This window comes from Oncorhynchus mykiss, chromosome 4, assembly GCF_057628025.1.
Source record: "Oncorhynchus mykiss isolate SJ-2025 chromosome 4, ASM5762802v1, whole genome shotgun sequence".
Lineage (NCBI taxonomy): Eukaryota > Metazoa > Chordata > Actinopteri > Salmoniformes > Salmonidae > Oncorhynchus > Oncorhynchus mykiss.
In genome coordinates this window covers 28120359-28140652 of record NC_143025.1, presented here as the reverse complement: position 1 = coordinate 28140652, position 20294 = coordinate 28120359, and the positions used below count along the sequence as shown (strand labels likewise).

At 46.5% G+C, this 20294-nt stretch overlaps 1 pseudogene across 1 annotated transcript in view; it reads right to left on the bottom strand.

Moving 5' to 3' along the window:
* The window catches only part of LOC110522769 (dynamin-2-like), a 43797-nt pseudogene that overhangs the window by 15397 nt on the left and 8106 nt on the right, over nucleotides 1-20294 (bottom strand). The window contains exons 2-15 of the transcript XR_016495001.1: nucleotides 19641-19663; nucleotides 19110-19327; nucleotides 18884-18963; nucleotides 18682-18805; nucleotides 18452-18549; nucleotides 15962-16108; nucleotides 15428-15438; nucleotides 15193-15335; nucleotides 14901-15037; nucleotides 12888-12899; nucleotides 11009-11117; nucleotides 3998-4073; nucleotides 3845-3878; nucleotides 1769-1880 (exon numbers count right to left, since the gene is read on the bottom strand). The product of XR_016495001.1 is annotated as a dynamin-2-like (transcript). The remainder of the gene's footprint in view (nucleotides 1-1768; nucleotides 1881-3844; nucleotides 3879-3997; nucleotides 4074-11008; nucleotides 11118-12887; nucleotides 12900-14900; nucleotides 15038-15192; nucleotides 15336-15427; nucleotides 15439-15961; nucleotides 16109-18451; nucleotides 18550-18681; nucleotides 18806-18883; nucleotides 18964-19109; nucleotides 19328-19640; nucleotides 19664-20294) is intronic.

The window sequence follows — 20294 nt, the reverse complement described above, 5'->3', positions numbered from 1 at the left end:
CTCAATGTTAGTGGTGGCTGTTTAACAGTCTGATGGCCTTGAGATAGAAGCTGTTTTTCAGTCTCTCGGTCCCATTTTTGATGCACCTGTACTGACCTCGCCTTCTGGATGATAGCGGGGTGAACAGGCAGTGGCTCGGGTGGTTGATGTCCTTGATGATCTTTATGGCCTTCCTGTGACATCGGGTGGTGTAGGTGTCCTGGAGGGCAGGTAGTTTGCCCCCGGTGATGCGTTGTGCAGACCTCACTACCCTCTGGAGAGCCTTACGATTGTGGGCGGAGCAGTTGCCGTACCAGGCGGTGATACAGCCCGCCAGGATGCTCTCGATTGTGCATCTGTAGAAGTTTGTGAGTGCTTTTGGTGACAAACCAAATTTCTTCAGCCTCCTGAGGTTGAAGAGGCGCTGCTGCACCTTCTTCACGATGCTGTCTGTGTGAGTGGACCAATTCAGTTTGTCTGTGATGTGTATGCTGAGGAACTTAAAACTTGCTACCCTCTCCACTACTGTTCCATCGATGTGGATAGGGGGGTGTTCCCTCTGCTGTTTCCTGAAGTCCACAATCATCTCCTTAGTTTTGTTGACGTTGAGTGTGAGGTTATTTTCCTGACACCACACTCCGAGGGCCCTCACCTCCTCCCTGTAGGCCGTCTCGTCGTTGTTGGTATCATTAACAGCAGACTTGTATATTTCCTCAGTGAAAACAATGTACTGAGCAAATGTAAATAGTATTTTTACCAAACTACCGTATGCAGACCACGTATTCAACCTGCAAACCCTAATTGACAAACAAACCAAAACAAAGGCAAAGTCTTCTCATGCTTTGTTGATTTGAAAAAGTTTTTTACTCAATTTGGCATGAGGGTCTGCTATACAAATTGATGGAAAGCAGTGTTGGGGGAAAACATATGACAATATAAAATCCATGTACACAAGCAACTTTCCACAGGGCCATGGGGTGAGACATGGATGTAGCTTGTGCCCCCCCCTCCTCAATATATATATCACAGAATTGGCGAGGGCACTAGAACAGTCTGCAGCACCCGGCCTCACTCTACTAGAATCTGAAGTCAAATGTCTACGGGTTTGTTGGTGCTCCTGTTCCCAACCAAGGAGGGCCTACAGCAACACCTAGATCTTCTGCACAGATTCTGTCAGACGTGGACCATGACAGTACATCTCAGTAAGACAAAAATAATGGTGTTCCAAAAAAAGTCTGGTTGCCAGGACCACAAATACAATTCCTGAGCACACAAAAACTATACGTACCTAAACATTAGGACCACAGGTAACTTCAACAAAGCTGTGAACGATCTGAGAGAAGGGAAGAAGTGCCTTCTACGCCATGAAAAGGAACATAAAATTCAACATACCAATTAGGATCTGGCTAAAAATACTTGAATCAGTGATAAAACCCATTGCCCTTTGTGGTTGTGAGGTCTGGGGTCCGCTCACCAACCAATAATGTTCCTAATGTTTTGTGTACATGCACAAACTGTTCCGAACTGTTTCGACAGGGAAGCTATGAGCAGCCAATGACTGAAGGCAAGGGGGGGGGGGGGGGGGGGGGGTAGTAGGGGGGGACGAGGAAGGAGAGAGGTGAAGGGTAGCCAGGCAGAGAATAAGGGCAGGTGTCGGTTATAGTTAGGGTTAGGAGGTAAGGGGTCAGGGTTAGGCTATTCACAGTTACTTTATTGGTCATGGTTTTAGGGTTAGAGGTTAGAATCAGGTTTAGAGTTACGGGTCAGGAGTTTTGACTAAGATACTCACAGTGACTTTCTCAGGATAGACTCCGGATCTCAGCAGAGAAGCTTTCCAGCTGTCTACCTCCTCCTGAGAGCCAAACGCCAGCTCCAAGAACCCGTAGTCCTTATACACGTTCCTACAATTACATTGCATACTGTCAGCTACCTCAAACTACATCACCCAGCCAGCAGCTTCAGAAAACAACTATACCCACATCCAAGAACCTCTAGTCCTTATATACCTTCTAACAATTATAACAGATACAATCAAACAGTCATCTTCCTCTCCAGGTTTGAGGTTGCATGCCATATGCATACACACGACTACACCATAGGTCTCACACATGTTATCAGAGCTGGAACACACACCTTCACACACAATGAATAACTAAACTCACACATCCATACCCACAGAGCCTCTCTCTCTCTCTCTCTCTCTCTCTCTCTTCTCTCTCTGTCTCTCTTCTCTCTCTCTCTCCCCTCTCTCTCTCTTTCTCTCTCTCAGGGAGACGCCGCTGCGTCTGACAGAGGCAGGAATCTGGAGCGGTCTAAAACCCATCTGTTAAACACACACACACACCACACACAGGCACACACATCTGTTAAACATTCTCTTTAATCACTCTGTGTTCCTGTCCTTTTGTTTCTCCCTCTCTCATGTTTTCTAAACTGGTATTGTTGGTGGTGTGTGTGTGTGTGTGTGTGTGTGTGTGCACGCAGTATATTTGTCTGTCTGTCTGTCTGTCTGTCTCCAATCTCAAGCTGTCTTGAGTGTTCTGGATAGCAGCCTGACCACATATCTCATGAGATCTCCTCTGTCTGTAGGCTAAGTAGGGCTGGGTCTGGTTGATCCCTGGATGGGAGACCAGATGCTGCTGGAGATGGTGTTGGACGGACGGCCAGAAGGGTTAGTATTAGTTAGGAGGGCCAGTAGGAGGCTCCCCCTCTCTCTCTTAATGCTTTACAATGGCTGGATTGTAACCAGTCACTCACATCCCCCTTTTCCTCGCTCTGTTCCGCTGTGGCCAGGGATAGTGAGCTTTTCTCTCCTCTTGAGGAATTTTAGCAAGGATCCGTTTCTCCCTTTTTCCTTTCTCCCTCCCTCTTTCCCTGCTTTTAGATCAGGGACTTTCCTAAAGGTTCTGATTACTGTCAGACAGGGACAACCAGAGCATTGGAATCAGGACTGTGGACACAAATCATGCACACACAAACACGCACAGAGAGAAGGGGGGACAAGGGGCGCAGTAGGACACGCTTTTGACACATTCCTGACTGATCGCTCTCCCTCTCTCCCCACTCTCACCCCATTCAGCCTTCTTTCTTTCCCTCCTTCTTGTGGCGAGTGGTTAAATAGTTTCCTAACAAGAGCTGCCTCATCTCTGGTCCAGAACTCTGGCTTTGATTAGCTGCTTAATGAGCCTGCCCTCGGTATGCTGCGGTCCACACACACACTCACGAACCAGGTCCCACCCAGCTCAGCCATAGCATGCCCAGCCCACCCCATCCTAACCCACTCCATCTCTCTGTCAGTCAGTCAGTGAGGAGGTCAGAGACCAGGTGTGTGCCCCCCCCCCCTGTCATACACTAATCTCACATAAAACCACTTTAACACACACATCTCTGTTCGGTGCTGAAGATGGGGTAGGCATGTTACTGGACATGAAGCTGCTCTTCACATCTCTGTTCGGTGCTGAAGATGGGGTAGGCATGTTACTGGACATGAAGCTGCTCTTCACACCTCTGTTCGATGCTGAAGATGGAGTAGGCATGTTACTGGACATGAAGCTGCACTTCACACCTCTGTTCGGTGCTGAAGATGGAGTAGGCATGTTACTGGACATGAAGCTGCACTTCACACCGCTGTTCGATGCTGAAGATGGTGTAGGCATGTTACTGGACATGAAGCTGCTCTTCACATCTCTGTTCGGTGCTGAAGGTGGTGTAGGCATGTTACTGGACATGAAGCTGCACTTCACACCTCTGTTCGGTGCTGAAGATGGAGTAGGCATGTTACTGGACATGAAGCTGCTCTTCACATCTCTGTTCGATGCTGAAGATGGTGTAGGCATGTTACTGGACATGAAGCTGCACTTCACACCTCTGTTCGGTGCTGAAGATGGAGTAGGCATGTTACTGGACATGAAGCTGCACTTCACATCTCTGTTCGATGCTGAAGATGGAGTAGGCATGTTACTGGACATGAAGCTGCTCTTCACACCTCTGTTCGATGCTGAAGATGGAGTAGGCATGTTACTGGACATGAAGCTGCACTTCACACCTCTCAGCTTCAGGTTATCCAATGGTAACATGTACTTATTCTCTTTCTCCTGAGGAGGGATAGAGGGATGATGGAGGGAGAGGGGGAAGGATGAAGAAATGTAAGGAGATGTAAGAAAGGATCATTCATTGATGGGTCTACTGATCTGGTGAATACACAAACAGCATGTAGAGACAATAAAAAAAGGAAGAAAAGCAGTAACTGAATAGGCCTGCTCTAATATAACATGCATGGAGTCTCATTGATTTGTTAACATTCCCCTCTATGACGGAAAGCGCAGAGAAACAGAAACAGAGCTAGCTAGGATAAATACATGTATTAGACTATTCTACACTACAGAGATATGTGTGTGTGGGGGTGGGGGTGGGGGGGCATGAGTTTGCACTGTCACCACCATTACAAATTATGATCGAAAGAAAACAGTTAGAGAAAGGAAGCAAAGCGGAGAGAAAATATGGGGACAAGAATGGAGGGAGTGAAAGAATGAGAGAAAAATAGTAAAAAACAGGGAAAGAAATAGTGGTTGAGGAGAGGAAAGAGAAAGAGAGAGAAGGGGAGAGAGGGAGGGAAGAAGCCAGCCCACATGTGAAAGTTATTACTCAAAAGTGAAGCTCTAAAACAAAACATTCCTCTCCTCACCTCCACCCTTCTTCCCCTTTTCTCTCCTCCACCCTTCTCCCCCTTTTCTCACCTCCACCCTTCTCCCCCTTTTCTCACCTCCACCCTTCTCCCCCTTTTCTCACCTCCACCCTTCTCCCCCTTTTCTCACCTCCACCCCCTTTTCTCTCCTCCACCCTTCTCCCCCTTTTCTCTCCTCCACCCTTCTCCCCCTTTTCTCTCCTCCACCCTTCTCCCCCTTTTCTCTCCTCCACCCTTCTCCCCCTTTTCTCTCCTCCACCCTTCTCCCCCTTTTCTCTCCTCCACCCTTCTCCCCCTCTCCTCACCTCCACCCTTCTCCCCCTTTTCTCACCTCCACCCCCTTTTCTCTCCTCCACCCTTCTCCCCCTTTTCTCTCCTCCACCCTTCTCCCCCTTTTCTCTCCTCCACCCTTCTCCCCCTTTTCTCACCTCCACCCTTCTCCCCCTTTTCTCACCTCCACCCTTCTCCCCCTTTTCTCACCTCCACCCTTCTCCCCCTTTTCTCTCCTCCACCCTTCTCCCCCTCTCCTCACCTCCACCCTTCTCCCCCTTTTCTCACCTCCACCCCCTTTTCTCTCCTCCACCCTTCTCCCCCTTTTCTCTCCTCCACCCTTCTCCCCCTTTTCTCTCCTCCACCCTTCTCCCCCTTTTCTCTCCTCCACCCTTCTCCCCCTTTTCTCTCCTCCACCCTTCTCCCCCTTTTCTCACCTCCACCCTTCTCCCCCTTTTCCCTCCTCCACCTTGCTCTCACTTTTAATAATAATAATTAGGAGGGTGCTAACATTTGTCCTATTTTTTGGTGTTGCATATCCCCTTCCCCCTGACACCCTCGGGGAGTGGGGCCACAGCCAGGGATCAGCCATCATTGATGGTCGACCCTGGAGCAATTAAGGCTAAGTGCCCTGCTCAAGGGCACATCGACAGATTTTCCACCTAGTCATCTCTGGGATTCAAACCAGCGACCTTTCGGTTACTGAGCCAACGCTCTTAAGCGCTAGGCTACCTGCCTCAGGAAACAGCTATAGTTACAGTATGGAGTGGAGAGAGGGAGGAGAGGACAGAAGGTGAGATGGAGAGAAGGGGGATATGGAGGAGGGATGGGTATAGCCTACCCAGAAAAAGAAAGGACGGAAAGGTGCAAGTCTGTCTCACAAACACTTAGGTGTGTGTGTCTGAGTGGGTGTGTGTGCGTGTGTGTGTTGGTCTCTCCTGAACCCCAAAACTTTCTTCCTTCATTCCTCTTTTTATTTTTTCCAGAGGGGCCCACTTCCTGTTAGAGAGGCAGAAACAAAACTATAGAACGAAGCTGGCACGTCGACAGACGACAACATCTGGTACTGCTTGAGAGAGAGAGAGAGAGAGAGAGAGAGAGGAGATCTGAGAGAGAGAGATATCTGAGAGAGAGAGAGAGGATTCCAATGGAGAAAAGAAATAGAGGAGAGATTGAAGAGAGGGAGGACAGACGGAGGAGTGGAGGTGAGTTTTGACAGAGATGAGTGGGAGAGAGGTATCTAGAGAAAGAGGGCGAGAGAGAGAGAGAGAGAAGGGGAGAGAAACTGCAGACCACTCCAAAGTTGATTCCCAAGGGTCCCATCAACCCATATATGGCGCCTCAGTCCCTCCCTCTCTCCCTTTTTTCGTTATGCCTTCCCTAAGTGCACTGGCAGATCCCCAGTGCTGAAAGTGAATGTGCCACGTCGAGGCTGGATACTCCGCTCGCTCGGACGCAGCCCCTCGGAACCCCGACACACACACACAAGGACCTGACACACACTGGGCCGAGACGCGACCAGAACAAGACCCAGACCCATAGAAGAGGACAGCCAGTGTGTGTGCACATGTGTGAGTGTGACCCCTCACCCGTCACTCAGGACGAGAAAGGAGAGGAGACAATGAGAATCTTTTACCTAGTTTGTCAACCACATTTTGGACGGGTGAAAAACGAGATAAAAGAAAGGAATGAGAGAAGAAGGAAGATAAAACGTAGAGAGCAGAGGAGACATCTTTCTACTCCTCCACCTCCTTCAAAACTTTGCACAGATGAAAAAGGAAAGAGAAAGGAAGGGAGAGAGAGAAATAAAGAAGAGAGCGAGAGTCCTGTTCCGTCATCCCAGTGTTCAGACTACCTGTTCAGGGTCTTACTGGTGTACAGTAGTCTGCACATTGGTTAGACTGGGCAAGGAATTGCTTCCATCACTCTCTCTCAAACACACACACAAGCATATACACACACGCATGAGCACATTCACACTGGGGACGAGATGTATGAGTTTGTCTTTGCTGGTTTGTCTTTCGCTGTCTGCTACTACGTTGTTCTTTGTGTGTTTTGAAAGCCTAGAAGCCTGCTATATTTGTCAGTGGTCAGTACGATAGTTCATTGTGTGTGTGTGTGTGTGTGTGTGTGTGTGTGTGTGTGTGTGTGTGTGTGTGTGTGTCAGGCTGCTCATGGTGGATCACACATCAGAGCTGCTCTATCTGAAACAGCCTCTGCAGACTCATTGTGTGATATTGCAAGCAGGCCCAACACAGACACCTGTATGGTTGCTGTATGGGAATGTGTGTGGATAGGAATGTGTGTATTGCTGTATGGGAATGTGTGTGGATAGTGTAGGGTGAGTGTATGGGTGTTGTATGGGAGCATGTGTGTGTATAGTTAATAGTGTGTGTGTGTGTGTGTGTGTGTGTGTGTGTGTGTGTGTGTGTGTGTGTGTGTGTGTGTGTGTGTGTGTGTGTGTGTGTGTGTGTGTGTGTGTGTGTGTGTGTGTGTATATAGTGTCTAGGGAGAGTGTGTATATATAGTGTCTAGGGGGAGTGTGTGTGTGTTGTATGGGAGTGTGTGTATAGTAGTGATGGGGGACAAATCCATAGTTACATATCGCAATGTATTTTTTTACAATATTATATTGATATTTTGACTCCAAATATCAATGCTTTTACTAGGTAGCGTTAGCTAACGCTATTCGGCTGTACTTGAGCCAAAACTCTGGTATATTTTATCCTATAGCTTGTTCTCCATCTTCTTTATAAATACTGATACTTTATAATTGTTCAGCTCTTTTATTTCCGTGAGAGCAAAACTTTGTTTTCTCATGCTCTCTCTTGTCTCTCTGCAGCAGACATGGTGAGCAATATGTTTGGAACATCAGATTGCAATAAAATAGAGAATCGTGGCAATTCATATCCTATCGGCACCTAAGTATCGTGCTAATATTGAATGGTGAGGTCCCTTGCAATTCCCAGCTCTAGTGTATAGGGTGAGTGTATGGGCGTAGGTCATCTGTTTTTCCTCAGGCTGCACATCGGGCCTCAGGCAGGGAGAGTGGGAGGGAGGAATGTACGTCTGGTTAGTGTTTTATATAAAGATTACACACTGTTTAGTGTGTGGAGATGAGTGTGTATCCATTATGTCTAGATGAAATGTACGGAGAGTAGAGTCTATACTTATTGTCTTGGTGTGTAGATTAGTAACCATTGTGTAGATTTAGAGAGCGTGAGCAGCAAATATGGGAGGGAGTTTGTGTGAGTGGGTATGGTTTGTGTATTTGTGTGTTTATGTGAGGAAAATAACTAAGTGTGACCATACTGTGGGGAGACATGATTGAATGAGATGGAGAAAAAGTAAGAGATCACAAGAGAGAGCGTGAGAGAGAGAGAAAGAAAGAGTCTAAAGTCTGGTGGTTTGGCTAGGTGATCAGTATTTGTGGAAGGGGGAGATGAGGGAGGAGATTGAGTTGTGAGTGGGAGTCTGGCGGGGAGAAGGGGGATATGGAAGGGGGGAGAACAGGGAGGAGGGGGAGGTGTAGAAGCGGCCATGTGGGATTTCTCTGGATAGATGTTGGAAGCTAAGCGGGTGTTTGGACTAAACCTTGAGTTCTCCAGCCAGGAATGTGTACAGGCCCAGAGAGACTGCCAACCAGAGAGAGAGAGAGGGAGGGAAAGAGTGAGAGAAGGAAAGGGAAAAGGGGGGGGAATAGGAGGGATAAAGCAGGAAAAGGTAGGGAAAGAGAACGACAGAGGGAGGGAATTAGAGAAGGAAGAAAGAGAGGGAAAAGGGTGGGAGGGGAATGAGGAAAGAGAACTAGAAAACTTTGTGGAGAAAGTGGATAGAAACAGAGTAGGCTTTGCGAGAGAGAGGCTTGGCCTGGGTCTAACTCTGAGAGGAGTGTGTTTGTGGCCTACAGTGTTGTTGGGGCAGCATGGTGACATAGCTGTGATAGTAAGGATTATTTACTACAGTAGACCCCCCCCCACTGAGACAAACACACACACAGGGGCAAGGAGAGAGCACAGGCTTCCTACAGAACTAACAGTAGGGGAGGGTGGGGTAAGTTGAGTGGCTTTTTTGCATTCAGCATCACTCGGCCAAGGGAAATGTAGTATTCTTTCTAACAAAGATATCTACAAACTATATATTTCAGGATGTTTTGTATCCCTGGAGAATCAGAATTCATGTGAACATTACAGTTTTGAAAAAATAGCTTGTCAAAAAAAGTGGTCTCTTGGCACAACTTACCCCGGGGTTTGGGGTAAGTTGAGCCGTGGGACAGGGTAAGTTAAGCCGTCTACAAATGTCTGTACCGAATGAAATATTACCTTTTTAAAACCATGTTTATCTTTATTTCCCAAACACAAATCAACACAATCACTTTTTTTGTATTTGAATCATTTGAAGCATATTTTAAGATAGGCTTAACACCTAACAAACACTTTGTACTTTTTTGAAACATTTTTAATATAGGCCCTGTTGTTACCTCATGTCCCAGTGGTAATGCCTTGCATAACACCTGGGAAGAAAACTCTTCCATTTTCTCATCTTGCCATTGGCTCAACTTACCTCAAGTCAAACATTGACTATATTAGCCCACACAGTGACAAGATGCACTGTTATGCTAGGTTTAAGACCTCATATTGAAGTTTATAGAGACCACAACTGGTGTATAGAAAAATCTTGATAGCATTTGGTTTAGATACAAGCATCATGAACCCTCTAACACAATAAATTCATTTGACTTGGTGAAAATCCATTTTTTTGTGGACCTAACTTGCTGTGATAGCCCAACCCAACACTTTTTCCATGTGGTTTCTTCCTTCACAGCCTCCATGAAATGACGACCTCTTCCTAAATATTTGGTCAAATTATTCAATTTGTGTATGTTTTCCTAGAAACAAGGGTCGCTCAATGTATCTCTTTGGCTCAACTAACCCCACTCTCCCCTAGTCTAGAAAAAAGGTTGACATCTTTTGTCAGTCTACCCCGTTTCCATTTTGGAAAAGAAAGAGTTCTGATGATTATTTCACCAGATATTATCACACTTTTCCCAGCCTACCTGTAACTACACCGAGGTATAATCTGTGTAGTAAAGTCAAATATTGTAGTGGGTAATATTGTCAAAGAGAAGGCAGAGCAGAGCAGAGGGGTTGTGTTAACCTGGCACTAGAACCTCCTGTACCAGCTAGGATACTAGTAGCTCTCATTTCAGTAGTGCTGTCAGAGACACTGCTGCTAGAAGAGACTATGTTACTGAGATAATAGTTGGTTTCATACCCATGTCAGTGGACTGGGATTGGAGATAAGTGAATTATTAAGGAGGGGTGTGTGTATGTGTGTGTGTGTTGGTTTGGCTCCAGCTGTGTCAGAGTGAACTGCTCCAAATGCCTCAACTCCCAGAGGAGGAGGAGGAGGAGGGGGGGGGGGGGGGAACAGGGGGAACAGTGGATGGAGAGAGGGAGGGAGGTATGGTAGGGAAAAGGGGGGCTTAGTTTAAGTAGTATTGGGCCAGCTCTGTACTTACATGTGTGCATTTGACACAAGTTACAGCCCAGCCCATCCCAAGACACACTGACACACACACACACACACACACAGTCCGTGGACATCACGAGCAAGCAGTGCTGTGCTAGGCTGAGAGAGAGTTGTGTTGTGTCTGCCTGTCTACACTTGCTGTGCAGACCTTCCTATCCTGTACAGCAGGCACAGACAGGCAGACAGATGGCAGCCGCCCCGACCAACCACATCGTACCTACAGCCTGACGGACAGCTCCCACAGCCAATCCCAGCCAGTACACCCCAGACTTCCTGCTTGACGATTATGATGAATGTAACCCTAGCTGCCCATGTCTTTTCTACTTTACCTGTATCCCACTCTACCTTCCCATACTGCATAAGACAGTAGTATTTGAAGGTCTTTTGTACCAAACAGAAATGTGATTGTAATAAAGGAGTGTGTGTTGTTCTGCGGTACTCAGGTGTGTATTTTGTCCAGCCTCTACTAGTAGGCCTCAGTAGTAAAGCTTTAGCAGCTCCACTAGTCTCATCATCAGGCCGGATCAGTGACACTGTGCTCACCTTATCATCCTTGAACCAGGACAGGCTCTCAGCGGTCAGGACAAACCAGTACTCCTTGGTCCCACCCTTGATGATACTGATTGATGGTAAGCCAGCCCTTACGGATGACCTGTAGAGAGGGGTCAGCGGTCAGGGGCATGGAGAGGGACCGAGGGAGGTTAAGGTGGGAGGGGTTGAAGGGATAGTTCACTCAGATGACTAAATTACATCATCTCATGGATACAAAAACAGTAGGATTTGAACCCCTAATGTCAGCTAGCTACAATCTGAGTTTGTATGTCTACTTAGCTATAGCCTAGCATTAGCATCGTTAAAGCTAAAACAATGGGAGTGGGTAGAGTCATGTTAGCGTGCTGTAAATAGAGAAGCAAACATGTGGTCTGGGTGGACTATCCCTGTAATGCTCTGCTCGGCAGGCTGGCTCTAAGCCGGGGGGTTTAGAGATCGAGAGAGGCAGGTGCAAGTTCTGTGGAGCTGGAGAAAGAGAGAGATGGTGTGATGTATCTTACATATGGGTCACAGTGTGGGAGAGAGGAGAGATACTGCATGCATAGGGATTGAGTGAGATACCGTAACGCATGCACAGAGACATAAGTTGTTGAGACAACAAGGATCAGTTAGAAAAGTGAAATGTCCTCTCACCTTGCCAGTCATTACATCACTAGTGGGATTTTCTGACAATGCCTTTAACACATTTCAATGACCAACACAAAACGACACACAAAGAGCATGATGGGAAAAAACACTAGAAATGATAAAGAAGACATGGAAGATACGGTATGGTAAAATACTACCAATAAATACAGAAAAACACAGCTGTTGAAGAACTGTGGGAGAGAGAAACTGTGAGCTCAGTGATAAGACTGGGTGAGGGAGAAACTGTGAGCTCAGTGATAAGACTGGGTGAGGGAGAAACTGTGAGCTCAGTGATAAGACTGGGTGAGGGAGAAACTGTGAGCTCAGTGATAAGACTGGGTGAGGGAGAAACTGTGAGCTCAGTGATAAGACTGGGTGAGGGAGAAACTGTGAGCTCAGTGATAAGACTGGGTGAGGGAGAAACTGTGAGCTCAGTGATAAGACTGGGTGAGGGAGAAACTGTGAGCTCAGTGATAAGACTGGGTGAGGGAGAAACTGTGAGCTCAGTGATAAGACTGGGTGAGGGAGAAACTGTGAGCTCAGTGATAAGACTGGGTGAGGAAAAAACTGTGAGCTCAGTGATAAGACTGGGTGAGGGAGAAACTGTGAGCTCAGTGATTAGACTGGGTGAGGGAGAAACTATGAACTCAGTGATAAGACTGGGTGAGGGAGAAATGAGGAGGACAGGAAGACAAGAGGAAAGAAAAGACTGACAGCTAAAAAGAGAGATTTGGACAGAGGATGAAAGATTGAGGAGGAAGTGAGAGAAGGGGGGGATGGGGTGGCTGAAGATGGGTTATGGAGAGGTGGAGGGAGAGAAAGGGAGGAGATATGGAAGGATGAGATGGCAGAGAGAGGAGAGATGACCCACATCCTGTTTCACACACTGGAGACACACCAGGGCGGTGACACATGCGCGCACACACACACACCTTAATTTCTCCCTTGTGTAGCAGACCAGGGTCTGCGCTTGTGTTTAGTGAGTGACCAGACAGCTGGGCTTGGATCTGAGCCAAGTTTACAACTCAGCGTCATTTTGTGCTACTTACACACACACACGTACACACACACACACGCAAAGGGAGTAGAGGCAAAGAGTGCAGCCTATGGAAAGGCGGTAGAAAAGAGAGCCATGGGGCTGTGGGTTTAAAGAGGATGGTGAACAGGACACGACCAGGGAGAGGTACAGTGTCCCAGTAGGAGTAGTGAGGGCTTAGCCTTACAGAGACTGGACTACTCATACTATTAGACTGGAGGGAGGAGGTTACACACCCTGGAACAGGAGACAGAAGAAAGAACAGGCAGGTTAGGATGGAGCTGACACATCGTCACTGTTTCCAGGCAGTTTCACCTGCTCCTTCTACATACAGTAAACATCCTCGTCAGTTTCACCTGCTCCTTCTACATACAGTAAACGTTCTCGTCAGTTTCACCTGCTCCTTCTACATACAGTAAACGTCCTCGTCATTTTCACCTGCTCCTTCTACATACAGTAAACGTCCTCGTCAGTTTCACCTGCTCCTTCTACATACAGTAAACGTCCTCGTCATTTTCACCTGCTCCTTCTACATACAGTAAACGTCCTCGTCATTTTCACCTGCTCCTTCTACATACAGTAAACGTCCTCGTCATTTTCACCTGCTCCTTCTACATACAGTAAACGTCCTCGTCAGTTTCACCTGCTCCTTCTACATACAGTAAACGTCCTCGTCATTTTCACCTGCTCCTTCTACATACAGTAAACGTCCTCGTCAGTTTCACCTGCTCCTTCTACATACAGTAAACGTCCTCGTCAGTTTCACCTGCTCCTTCTACATACAGTAAACGTCCTCGTCAGTTTCACCTACTCCTTCTACATACAGTAAACGTCCTCGTCAGTTTCACCTGCTCCTTCTACATACAGTAAACGTCCTCGTCAGTTTCACCTGCTCCTTCTACATACAGTAAACATCCTCGTCAGTTTCACCTGATCCTTCTACATACAGTAAACGTTCTCGTCAGTTTCACCTGCTCCTTCTACATACAGTAAACGTCCTCGTCAGTTTCACCTGCTCCTTCTACATACAGTAAACGTCCTCGTCAGTTTCACCTGCTCCTTCTACATACAGTAAACGTCCTCGTCATTTTCACCTGCTCCTTCTACATACAGTAAACGTCCTCGTCAGTTTCACCTGCTCCTTCTACATACAGTAAACGTCCTCGTCATTTTCACCTGCTCCTTCTACATACAGTAAACGTCCTCGTCAGTTTCACCTGCTCCTTCTACATACAGTAAACGTTCTCGTCAGTTTCACCTGCTCCTTCTACATACAGTAAACATAGTCATTAGTTTCACCTGCTCCTTCTACATACAGTAAACGTCCTCGTCAGTTTCACCTGCTCCTTCTACATACAGTAAACGTCCTCGTCAGCTTCACCTACTCCTTCTACATACAGTAAACGTCCTCGTCAGTTTCACCTGCTCCTTCTACATACAGTAAACGTCCTCGTCAGTTTCACCTGCTCCTTCTACATACAGTAAACATCCTCATCAGTTTCACCTGCTCCTTCTACATACAGTAAACGTCCTCGTCAGTTTCACCTGCTCCTTCTACATACAGTAAACATCCTCATCAGTTTCACCTGCTCCTTCTACATACAGTAAACATCCACGTCAGCTGCCATTCCAGTCCAGTTGTAAACATTTGTTAAGTTCTCATAACTCACATTTTAGAATTAGAGAGTAAAACCCAAGCCATTCATCACCTAAGATAAGGTCACTGAGCTGTGTGAAACTCACCTGGTTTCCTGCAGCGCTCTTCTTATTTGTCTGAATACTGGGACAAACACACAGAAGCTTCTGATAGGCTAATTGACATCATTTGTCAAGGTATTGGAGTGGCCATCACAAGGCCCTGATCTCAACACACATATGATGACCAGAAGACATAGACAGTGAGAACTAACCAGGGAGAACGAAGCCAATGAGGTCCTCATGGTTAGTGTTGATGTAGGCCGACTGTACATTGATTAGCAGCAGGACCTGTACAGTGAATACACACAGTCACAATATTCTACCTATCTATAGGTGTGGGTGTGTGTGACCTGGTCTTTAGCTCAACTCTCTCTGTACCGGATGTGTGTGGTCACAATTCTCTCTGTCTCCTCTCCTAGTCTGGGAAAGGAACATATGATAATGAGCAATGGTGTAAAGTACTTAGGTTAAAATAAGTCTGAGGAAAAGAGTGGAGACTCACACAGAGACTCCAAGCCTGACCGTGACCAGTTCGAAGTGGAAGCGTTCGTGGAAGATGCGATTGAACTTGGCTCCTCCAGACAGTTCTATAGGTGTCCACCTGGTCTCCTAAACCCTCAAAACGCTTCTCAAAGTCTGCTGCAAACTGCTGCACCAGACTGTACGCACGCTTAATACACACTGCTAACTTTGTTTTCTAGTGTGTGTGTGTGTGTGTGTGTGTGTGTGTGTGTGTGTGTGTGTGTGTGTGTGTGTGTGTGTGTGCGTGTGCGTGTGTGCGTGCGTGCGTGCGTGTGCGTGTGTGTGAACTGACAGTAGCAGGGACTTGGTCTTGCGTGCGGGGTCATCAGCTCTGTAGTGTTTGAACTCCTTAGCCTCTTTATCCAGCGGTAGGAGCTGGCTCTGGAGACGACTGCAGAATGCTTTTAGACTGTCTCGGATGTGGTTGGTCAGTTGCTGCACACACACCCAGAAAGAAACATCTAATTTGATCTCTGGCTAGTTTCAAAAGATATCCACATGGTGTGTGTGGGTGTGTGTTTGTGTACCTGGTTGAGGACTCTCTTCAGAGGCGCGGTACCCATGCTGTCAACCATGTGTCTGTATGCAGGGTGAGACAGGAAGAACTCTTCAGAGGCGCGGTACCCATGCTGTCAACCATGTGTCTGTATGCAGGGTGAGACAGGAAGAACTCTTCAGAGGCGTGGTACCCATGCTGTCAACCATGTGTCTGTATGCAGTGTGAGACAGGAAGAACTCTTCAGAGGCGTGGTACCCATGCTGTCAACCATGTGTCTGTATGCAGGGTGAGACAGGAAGAACACTTCAGAGGCGCGGTACCCATGCTGTCAACCATGTGTCTGTGTGCAGGGTGAGACAGGAAGAACACTTCAGAGGCGCGGTACCCATGCTGTCAACCATGTGTCTGTATGCAGGGTGAGACAGGAAGAACTCTTCAGAGGCGCGGTACCCATGCTGTCAACCATGTGTCTGTATGCAGGGTGAGACAGGAAGAACTCTTCAGAGGCGCGGTACCCATGCTGTCAACCATGTGTCTGTATGCAGGGTGAGACAGGAAGAACTCTTCAGATGCGTGGTACCCATGCTGTCAACCATGTGTCTGTATGCAGGGTGAGACAGGAAAAACTTCCTCTCTCCAGCCAGAGCTGCCTTAATGTCCTTCCTCTCATCAATGTCCTTCTGACTACGATTCACCACCCCAATGTAACCTGGAGAGGAGAGAAGAGCAGAGGAGCAGAGTGGATGAGTAAAAAGGTGTGTAAGCTGTGTCTCCATGAGTTACAATCCAATACAATCTCTGGAGGGCAGCATTCAGATTCAGAAGGTCCTCTGATTTCAGCAGGCCAGCAGATGTTTCATTCAGGCATCTCAAATCTAATCTCTCTACTGTCACAGCAGCACTAACAGTAGGCTCCATGTCTAATGCATTACCTCTGAAGGAGCAAGCATGACGGACCTGGCACAGCTTTACCCAGCCTAGACCCAGACCCGAGCACACATACACACACTATCCCAGGGCAGGCTGGCACTGATTGTAATACTGTAACACAACCCCATGAGCTCAGCATGGCAGTAGGATATCAAGCCTTCATTTCAACACTTACCTCAGCACAGCCTGGTCACTGGTGATGTTATGGGAACAGTATGGAAACATTAAGGGGCTGTTATGGGAACAGTATGGGAACATTAAGGGGATGTTATGGGAACAGTATGAGAACATTAAGGGGATGTCATGGGAACAGTATGGGAACATTAAGGGGATGTTAGGGGAACAGTATGGGAACATTAAGGGGATGTTATGGGAACATTAAGGGGATGTTATGGGAACAGTATGGGAACATTAAGGGGATGTTATGGGAACAGTATGGGAACATTAAGGGGATGTTATGGGAACAGTATGGGAACATTAAGGGGATGTTATGGAAACAGTATGGGAACATTAAGGGGATGTTATGGGAACATTAAGGGGATGTTATGGGAACAGTATGGGAACATTAAGGGGTTGTTATGGGAACAGTATGGGAACATTAAGGGGATGTTATGGGAACAGTATGGGAACATTAAGGGGTTGTTATGGGGACATTAAGGGGTTGCTATGGGAACAGTATGGAAACATTAAGGGGATGTTATGGGAACATTATGGGGACATTAAGGGGATGTTATGGGAACAGTATGGGAACATTAAGGGGTTGTTATGGGGACAGTATGGGGACATTAAGGGGTTGTTATGGGAACAGTACGGGAACATTAAGGGGATGTTATGGGAACAGTATGGGAACATTAAGGGGATGTTATGGGAACAGTATGGGAACATTAAGGGGATGTTATGGGAACAGTATGGGAACATTAAGGGGATGTTATGGGAACATTAAGGGGATGTTATGGGAACAGTATGGGGACGTTATGACAACATAATGGAGATGTTATGGGAATGTTACAGTGATGTTATGGAACCATCATGGGGACGTTGTGGGGATTGTTACGAAACCAATAACTAGCCTACTGATTTTGATGCACTTGTTATGTCTAGGGGTCTTATGCCGAGCTACATGCTCTGTCAGCTGATTTGATGTGTGCATAAATGTGAGAAATAAGCATATGCGACCAGGTGTTGAATGTACATGTACCCAGGAGACTTTAGGTCCAGGGCCCGCTCAGTCATGATTCCCATAATCAGACAGTCCAAGTAGATTAGTATTCATACATTCATGAAGACAAAATAAATATTTCCAAAAAACAAACGACAGAAAGACACGCCCAACTAAAGAGGTTAACGAACACAAAGAAAGAAACAAAAGCTGGCTGAGATGCTTCTGCCCTCCTCTCACACTGAGTCACAATCCTCTACATCGCTTGCGCCTGAGGAATTATCAAGGCTTCCTGGCAGAGCACAATCACCTGACCTGGTTGGTGCTGCCACCTGGGGATGGAGTGTGGAAGTGTAGTGTATTGTAGCGCGTATGCTTCTTACACTAACCTACCTAACCCAGAGAGTTGGGCCAATGCGGTTTATGTCTGAACACTCCTAGTGCCACTTTCTCCTCCATAGCCGTTGCTAAGTGATAATTGGTGCTTCTGTGTTGTGCTGTTGATTTCTGCTAGTTTTTAAAACCTATGAAAGTGTCCAGTGAAAACATAGATGCAATTTGTTGACACCACAACACAGCACAGAATTGGATACATGTTATCCCGAATGCTAATGAATAAATAGTCTGTTAAATTCGCTGCTCTGTTCGGCTTGTTTACAGCAGGTCATTTCATAGGGAGTTGTTGGAGGGGCTCTCGTATTGTTACATCACCAACATTTTGAGAATAAACGTGCTAACATGGCGGCCGTTCTAAAACCTGTCCCAACTCTCTTAATAGCTGGCTCTGACCTGACTTATTCCATAACAGGGATTTTATGGGAACATTATGGGGACATTATGAGAATGTTATGGGAACATTATCTCTACACACACACACACGCGCGCGCGCGCGCACGCACGCGCATGCATGCATGCACGCACACACACACACACACACACACGCACACACGCACACACGCACACACGCACGTAGTGGCAGTAGCCTGTTCTCGAGTATGTGCCGGGCATCTGTTCCCTCGTCCATCAGATCTAATTTAGTGATCCCCCTGTGGTCCGCTGGCCTGGTGGAAAACTATGACAAAGAAAGGAAGATAGTACCTCTCATCATGTAGTCAACTGATACTCCAATGTAGTGATTATTTGGACCATTTGGCAATGTTCTGGAGAGACGTTATGTCCCTGTTTTGTCTCACCTTGAGGGTCGACGTCCTTGGCCAGTTTGAGCGCCTCAGAGTTGGCCAGGCCCATGTTAGCTGGAGTAACAGCCAGGACCAGGCAGTTGTCTCTACAGATAAACTGCATGATCATGTCCCTCTCCTGCAGGAACAAATACAATACAACTTTATTTATGAAGGAAGGATTGTAATATTATAATAAATGTTTGATGTGTCTGACCTGGTACTCTATATCAGTAGGCTGATCTCCTACAGGTACCTTGGTCATGCCAGGTAGATCTACCAGGGTCAGGTTCAACACTATCAAAGGATAGACAGACATATTTACAAAGTTTTCACTTGCTGTTTTTCATGCATTTAAGCATCTGGTTTGGGTTGAGCTATAGGGTGTGTCCCCTTCTGAGGATCGTGTAAGAGTAGTACACTGTGGTGTGTGTGTTGTGTACCGTGAGGGGAATAGACTCGTAGGTTGATGGGGACAGGAGAGAACCCTTATTGGTTCCAGTCAGTCTCACGGTCTCTGCTTCGATCTCCTGACAAACCTCCTGAAAATCTTTCCCTTACAGTGGAGGAACTCAGCATATAGAAAGAGAGAAAGAGAAAGAGATAGAGAGAGAGAAGACGCAGAGAAGACGCCATGGGTCAATGCCCATTTCCCACAGACCTCAAATACAGTATCCCCATCGTCTTCGGTAACATACATCAGTCAGATATCTAGTCTTGTTTGTATATATGATATGATTTATGTTACCCATATCACTGCTTTCTTCACAGATAACAAAACCTGGAGCTGATGGGAACAGACTGGTACTGTGTGTCTCCCATAGTTGTGTATATTTAACAGCATTCCAACGTTGTACCTGCTTACAGACAGACTCTGCCCCCTGGTGGGGAGAGTCACACCTACATACAGCAGTATATTGGGATGTTCAGGTTCAAATACAATGCAGGGTCCAATGTGAACTTTTTCCTTTCACTGACCCGCTTGGCCAGAAATCTACTGTCCCAAACAGGATTTCTACTGGTGTAGTTTATACGTGCATTAGAATCATGCAGGGCCCATAGGTTAGCATGCTGTCTCTCTATATTCATCAATTAATAGGCCACATTTGTTATTTAGTGCCTAAAAAAGCTGTGTAATATCTTTTAGAATGTAAGTCATTACCATATTCTTTGGAATTGCATTTTACGTCCCAAAATAGGGCGTTGCCTCTTTAAGACAACTTCTCAACAGTAGCCAAGATGAATGTTAGGTGTCTTTTTGTAGACTATCAACAGTAGCCAAGATGAATGTTAGGTGTCGTTTTGTAGACTATCAACAGTAGCCTATTGCACATTTGCTACTTTGTTCACTATTGAAAGTTTAGTTTTGTAAATCATTTTTCCTATAATAAATTAGCTCTGAGAGTAGATCACTCATATACTGCTCAGTAAATTGTAAATTGTGACTCGTGGGAAGCGTGGTGGTGAATGAACGGCCAATCATATTACTCAAATATGGAGTTTTCCACTTGTAACTCAACAATAAAAACAAATAAAATCATGTTTAACATTTTATTTGTCACATGCGCCAAATACAACAGGTGTACACTTTACCTACGAGCTCTTTCCCAACAATTTGCAAAAAATAA